The 7500-nt window shown below is 33.9% G+C and overlaps 1 protein-coding gene across 1 annotated transcript in view; it reads right to left on the bottom strand.

Annotated features, from left to right (window-relative positions):
• The window catches only part of LOC137644128 (FAD-dependent oxidoreductase domain-containing protein 2-like), a 290079-nt gene that overhangs the window by 239387 nt on the left and 43192 nt on the right, over positions 1-7500 (bottom strand). The window lies entirely within an intron of this gene.

Genomic DNA, 7500 nt, shown 5'->3' with positions numbered 1-7500 from the left:
ATCATAAATGATATTCATATTACTATCATAAAGATATTCTTATTACTATCATAAATGATATTCATATTATCACAAATGATATTCTTATTACTGTCATAAATTGTATTCTTATTACTCACATAAATGACATCTTATTCCCATCATAAATGATGTTCATATTACTATCATAAATTATACTCTTATTACTATCATAAATTATACTCTTATTACTATCATAAATTATACTCTTATTACTATCATAAATTATATTCTTATTCCTATCCAAAATTACATTCTGATTACTATCATAAACTGCATCATTATCAAAATCATAAATGATATTCTTATTACTATCATCTTTCTCCGATCAGTACTTCTCGAGATTGTAATTTTCAAAGACCCACTTTCACCAAAGACATTACCACCGCTCCTTACCGATCTAAAAGGTTCCATATTAAAGCAGAATGCTGTAAATCGAGACAGTTATTCCTTCAACGTCCATAAACTGAAACCATTTGCAAAGGCTTTATTGCAAAATTTTGGCTGACAAGGAACTTGAAACTTTTCGCATGATACTCGAAACTCGAATGGGCCGTCGTTAATTTAGACACAAACTTCAGAACAGATTTCTCGGTATGAAAACCAATTTCTTGTTAGGAAATATAGAAATTGTTTATATGAAAAAATTATGAATAAAAAGCATCTCACAAAGGGAAAAAAAACACCATACCATAAAATTACTCGGAAAACTTCCAATATCTTTCTGGGAGAATACATTACAAAAGACTATTTGTTCTAATTTCTATTTCCTCAACACATTTTCCGGGGGAATGTTTGAAAAATATAAAAATTGTTTATATGAAAAAAAAAATTATGAATATAAAGCATCCCACAAAAAAAAAAAAAACCATCTTACCATAAAATCAATCGGAAAACTTCCAATATCTTTCCGGGAGAATACGTTACAAAAGGCGATTTGTTCTAATTTCTATTTCCTCAACACAACATTTTCCGGGGAAAATTCCATACAAATAGCAGGTTTCCTACAATATTTCACTTTGGAGCAGAGCTCCACCGGGCACAAGTTAATTGTTAAAGTCTTGTGTGTCGTTCATTACTTATTTCATGTACCTAGGCCTAATTGCTTTTGCACTCATGTTACCTACAAACAACGTAATATGTTAATCAATATAACTGAAAACGAAAGTTAACCTTACATGAAAATGGCGCCTTATTTCTTTGACAAATAAACAGGATTTTCAAAATTTAAATCAAAACTGACGGCACGGGAAAAAAAAAAATAAGGCTTCTAAATCAGCATGCAATTTACTCAGGCTAGTTTTCGGCAAATCGCGAATATATACACCTAGAAATCTAAGCCAATAACAATGAATTAACCGCCCCCCCCACCATAAGACCTAAAAGCAATTTACTTTCTGCAACTTATGGAATGGCGCGCTAAGGTAAACATATGTTGACATTATGGTTTAAAAATACGGGATCAAACGCACAAATCTGGTAAAACACGTTTGATATTAAACTCAGGTTGGGGGAATACATAAAAAGTTTATACATAAAGAACCATACATGGGCAGTTTATATCATCATTGTTATTTCTATATGATTACATTTTTTTCCCATTGATATTTTTATCATCATTCAATATAATCAAATGCTCGTATGAAACAACCCTTAAAAACAACACTAACATGCAAGGTAAGCTCCAAGCAAGTAGATTTGAGAGAGAGAGAGAGAGAGAGAGAGAGAGAGAGAGAGAGAGAGAGAGAGAGATACAAATATTAAAGTTAACCAATAAGTAGCTGCAAATACAAGTTATAAGTAATAAGTACCTATGTAAATGCAAATCAACCTAGCAAGTCAGAAAAAGTGCGGCAACAGCATATCGCGCTCTAAAAAAAGTACCACGACCTCCCTTAAACTTACGGTATTGGTACAGATAACAGATAAAAGGATTACTCCACAATAATAGGAAAGAAAGATTTGTATTACTGGGGCAGTGTGGCAACAAACAAACTGATATAGCTCATAGAACACTAGAAGTTCTCTGCTGAAAATAAAGAGCTTACAGAAAACTAGAGTAGGATACCTTAGGCCGATGGTTTAAACCACAATCAACAGTTCTAGAATAAAGGAGACCTGAAATAATAATATCACATTTATGACCAAAGTAACATACGTAATATCTTATAAAGAGTGTAGAGAGGAAACATTGCAAGCAAATACGTCATCAAATAAGAAAGCTTAAGGCAAGCACAATAATTGGTAGTGAGCGAACAGCAACATCGGCCAACAAAACACAAAAGTGCTATATCATGCGAGATCAAAATCCAATGTCATTCCTATGAACACCTACGAAGCCACATGAGAGAGAGAGAGAGAGAGAGAGAGAGAGAGAGAGAGAGAGAGAGAGAGAGAGAGAATAACGCTGGCAATATTATAAGCCTTCCCTACCTAACATCACATAAGAAATATTGACTTAAATCAGTACTGGGCCAGTACAACCTTACAGGTGGGGAGACCTTGACTGCCTTGCAATAGGTTAACCCAAACCCCCACCTCCCTTCCAACCCTTACTACATCACAGTGGAAATATCTTCAAGCAGACACACCCACTTTCCATTCAGATATTGAAGCACATACTGTACATATGCATATATTTTGTTTCAATAAAAAAATACTGTCCTAAAGCGCTTTAGAAATTCCATCACTAGTTATTTCACCAGGAAGTTATTTTGCAATAAACTATATTCTTTTTTATTGTAGTATATCATGCGTTATCTTAGATCAATTACAATAGATAAATATTTAGGCTAAGATATTGTCAATGAACACATTGTATACGAAAAAAAAAATAACAGCAATAAAGTTAACGGAGTTCATTTTGACTAGATAAGCACCTGGTTAAAACGTTTTCATCCAGCTTTTATGTACACAATCAAAATACAAGGAGGAATTATTCTTTCTCTCTTAAGCAAGTGTAATTTATTTACGAAAAAATCTCCTCTTTGTGTTGTTCCCCATTCATGAAGTGTAATACATATGATATTGTAACTTTCATGAATACGTAAACAGCCTAACCTAAAAGTATATGTTAAATTCTGGATTGTACAAACAGCAAAAGATTATACAGTATTGTTCAAATTTTCGGTCATATGATAATAGATTTCCTGAACTAATCTACAAACGTCTGTTGTTTAGTTGGAAATTAGATAAATATAAATAATATAGGTCTAATAACCAAATGCAATAAACTGAGCTTGAAAAATAAAAAAATAAAAACATGCTAAAATCCAATGTCACATCGTGGAAGTGAAGTGAATAACTTCAAAAACGCAATATATAAGTTCAGCTTTTGTCTCTCAAGAAAATTATTATGGAAAGACTCGTATTCTCAAAATCGGTGTAGGAAAAGCACCAACTGATAACCTAAACATCACATGGCGGGCGAAGACGATAACTTTCCATGAAGTTGCAAAATAACGAAGACATCAATGACAACAGGGGCGATAATAGACCACGATAGACATATGACCTTCTTAAACTTACCTTAATTGCCTTGGGTAATATAATGATTCTTATAAACACTTGAATGAGGTGAGCGTGGGTGCGATAGAAGCGCGAAAGCTCGAGAGAATGCACACACGTCTATACCAGAACACGGTCGAGACCGAACTGTCAGACTCGGAGTCTGACTCGCTCTGATGACAGTTGCGCCGACTGCGGCCTGAGCCAGAGAGATGAGTTGCTAAAGGCTATATACGCGCTTCAGTCGGTGAGCAAGACTCAGCGACTCGCAAGTTGGAAATAAACTGAGAAAAGAGGACTCCCGCTTCCCTTTACGTATCCCCCAAGAATCACTGCAAGGCTTGGATCTACTGCCTTCTGCTTGGAAATGCGTGGGAGGTGTTGATAAAAATAGAGAAGCGAAAGGAAGGGAGTAGGGATAAAAGAACCGATCGATGCTGACTATATGTAAGGGCGATACTTGTCATTGGCGTGCGACTATTAGAACGCAGGGTGACATTTGTAGCCTCTCCCCTCTTCTATGGGCCTATGGGCGGAGGGGGAGATAAGCCACGGACAACACAAGTAGGTTGAATTAACCTCCCTGAGCCAACAGGTGCCTGAGACTAACATACGCTACACGAAGGGGAAGAAGTTTAAAAGGGCCTCCTTTATAGAGTAACGCTAAGAATTAACGTTTGGAAAATTGTTACAATGAAATATATTTTTGGGGAATGGAATACAGGAATTTTGACAAATATCACCCTTTACATTATCCTCTTAAGTAGACAAAAATCATACCAGAAATAAATATAATTTAAAAAAAAAATAACGCATTTTTTAATAATCAAAGTATTATAGGCATACTTCATAAAGCTTCATAAACTGTATATATATATATATATATATATATATATATATATATATATATATATATATATATATATATATATATATATTTACATTTATATACTGCATATATATATATATATATATATATATATATATATATATATATATATATATATATATATATATATTTATATACTGTATATATATATATATATATATATATATATATATATATATATATATATATATATATATAATATATATAAAACTACGTATTAAAAACTAGGCATAAACATTTAAATCAGGAAAATTATCATATATTCATAACCATAACGACCCAAATGTATTCTTGCAAACAACTAAGTACACCTTTTTATTAATATGAAAACATTATTTTTTTCCCGAAAATATTGGCGTAGAAAATTGAGTAAGCCTACATATTCAAACACTTTTGTATAAATACTTTTGTTCCTTATTCAAATATCAACAAATATAACATCCAAGAATATCCTCTTTGAATAATCTGCATAAAAATTCGAAATTATCTATTTAAAATAAAATATCATCTTAACTATACTAAACACTCTTAAGTATAATAATGGCACCAAAAAGCATTTGTTGTGAAAAATACAGACATTACAATCTGAGCATAACTTTCGGAAAATCATGATGATAATTAAAATACTATACTCAAGTATATATAATGTCGTGAAAACTCATTTTTAAAAATAAATATCCAATTGGAATCACGGGCACTTGCTTTATAAAAGACATGAAAATCAAAATATATTTGTCAAAATATCATCTTAATCATCATCTCCTCCTACGCCTATTGACGCAAAGGGCCTCGGTTAGATTTTACCAGTCTCCTCTATCTAGCGCTTTTAGTTCAATACTTCCCCATCCATCATCTCCTACTTCATGCTTCATAGTCCTCAGCCATGTAGGCCTGGGTCTTTATACAGGGTCGTTAGAATTAAGAGTTTAGTGAATGATTGAAAAAAGCAAATCAGACAATGGCTAGGTTAAGCAAAATTTGGAAATCAAATTGCCTGAAATTACATATAAAAATCACACTCATCTCCTCCTACGCCTATTAACGCAAAGGGCCTCGGTTAGATTTCCACCAGTTTTCTCTATCTTGCGCTTTTAGTTCAATACTTCCCCATTCATCATCTCCTACTTCATGCTTCATAGTCCTCAGCCATGTAGGCCTGGGTCTTTATACAGGGTCTTTAGAATTAAGAGTTTAGTGAATGATTGAAAAAAGGTAAATCAGACAATGGCTAGGTTAAGCAAAATCCGGAAATTAAATCGCCTGAAATTACATATAAAAATCAGACTGTATATCAGTTTAGTGAGATCGGTGTTACTATTATTATTATTATTATTATTACTATCCAAGCTACAACCCTAGTTGGAAAAGCAAGATGCTATAAGCCCAGGGGCTCCAATAGGGAAAAATAGCCCAGTGAGGAAAGGAAACAAGGAAATAAATAAATGAAGAGAACAAATTAACAATAAATCATTCTAAAAAAGTAACAACGTCAAAACAGATATGTCATAATATATATAAACTATTAACAACGTCAAAAACAAATACGTCATATATAAACTATAAATAAACTATTACTGTATGGACATGAGTCATGGTATGATAATGAAACAATCTCCAATAAATTTAGATTTGAGAACAAAGCCCTCAGAAGGATATTAGAAGTTAAATGGCAGGACAGGGTTAGAAATTAAACTATGTGAGATTATTCAAGCGCCTTATATGGATAGAATCATGATGAGGGGTAGATGGAGATGGTTTGGGCATGCTCTTCGTACTCCCCAGGAGAGATTACTTCACCAAACGTTTACACGTCAAAAAAAAAAATATATATATATATATATATATATATATATATATATATATATATATATATATATATATATATATATATATATATAAATATATATATATATAAATTTGAGTACTGTATAACCTTAGGTAATATAGCCGTGAAAACTAGAGTATATTATTTTCAACTAGAAAAGCACTTGGGGGTGAAGACCTCCGCCACGGCGACTCATTTATCGAAACCAGCTTGTCTTTCCCAGAATCAATTTAGACCGCAGGCGTATTTGAAATCTGTGAGACAACCAAGTGCGAACTTGGGTTTAAGGTTAGGGTTAATTTGGTCTACCTTTTGCTTAACCTTGACCTTGACCTTTGACCTAGGACTTTCCAACTTGAATCGCCTCCAAATCTCAACATTTACAATCAATCCCTAAAATTTTTACTACTCTCTGAGTAAAATTGTGGCCAAACAAACAAACAAACGGACAAACAGGGGCGAAAACATAACCTCCTCCCGACTTCGTTAGAAGTTAATATTAGAATGAAAACGGGAATAAATATCTACAACAATATATTTCTATTTTCCTTATAGAAAGTCGATTCTGTTATTTTGGAAAATAGGAATTAAAATCTATATCCTTTAAAGATACCAGATTGAAAACCATATAAATTACAGTGGGTTGCTGTGGCCTGATTGGTAACGTCTCTGCCTGGTGTTTGCCAGTCGGGAGTTCGAGTCCCGCTCAGATTCGTTAATGCCATTAGTGTCTGCAACCTTACCATCCTTGTGAGCTAAGGTTGAGGTGTTTGGGGAAGCCTATAGGTCTATCTGCTGAGTCATCAGCAGCCACTGCCTGGCCCTCCCTGGTCCTAGCTTGGGTGGAGAGGAGGCTTGGGCGCTGACCATACAATATATGGTCAGTCTATAGGGCATTGTCCTAATTGCTAGGGCAATGTCACTGTCCCTTGCCTCTGCCGTTCATGAGACCCCTTTAAACTTGAATGACAATTAGATTAAGCAAAGCATACTCCTTTAGCTTATGTGGATGAAAACCTGGATTTGTCGTATTTTTTAAATCATCATCATCATCTCCTCCTATGCTATTGACGCAAAGGGCCTAGGTTAGATTTCGCCAGTCGTCTATCTTGAGCTTTTAAATCAACACTTCTCCATTCACAACCTCCTACTTCACGCTTCATAGTCCTCAGCTATATAGGCCTGGGTCTTCCAACTCTTCTAATGCCTTGTGGAGACAAGTTGAAAGTTTAGTGAACTAATCTCTCTTGGGGAGTGCGAA

Source organism: Palaemon carinicauda, chromosome 7, assembly GCF_036898095.1.
Source record: "Palaemon carinicauda isolate YSFRI2023 chromosome 7, ASM3689809v2, whole genome shotgun sequence".
In the NCBI taxonomy this organism is placed as follows: Eukaryota; Metazoa; Arthropoda; class Malacostraca; order Decapoda; family Palaemonidae; genus Palaemon; species Palaemon carinicauda.
Note: the sequence above shows the minus strand (reverse complement) of the source record. Positions and strands in the feature narration are given on the sequence as shown.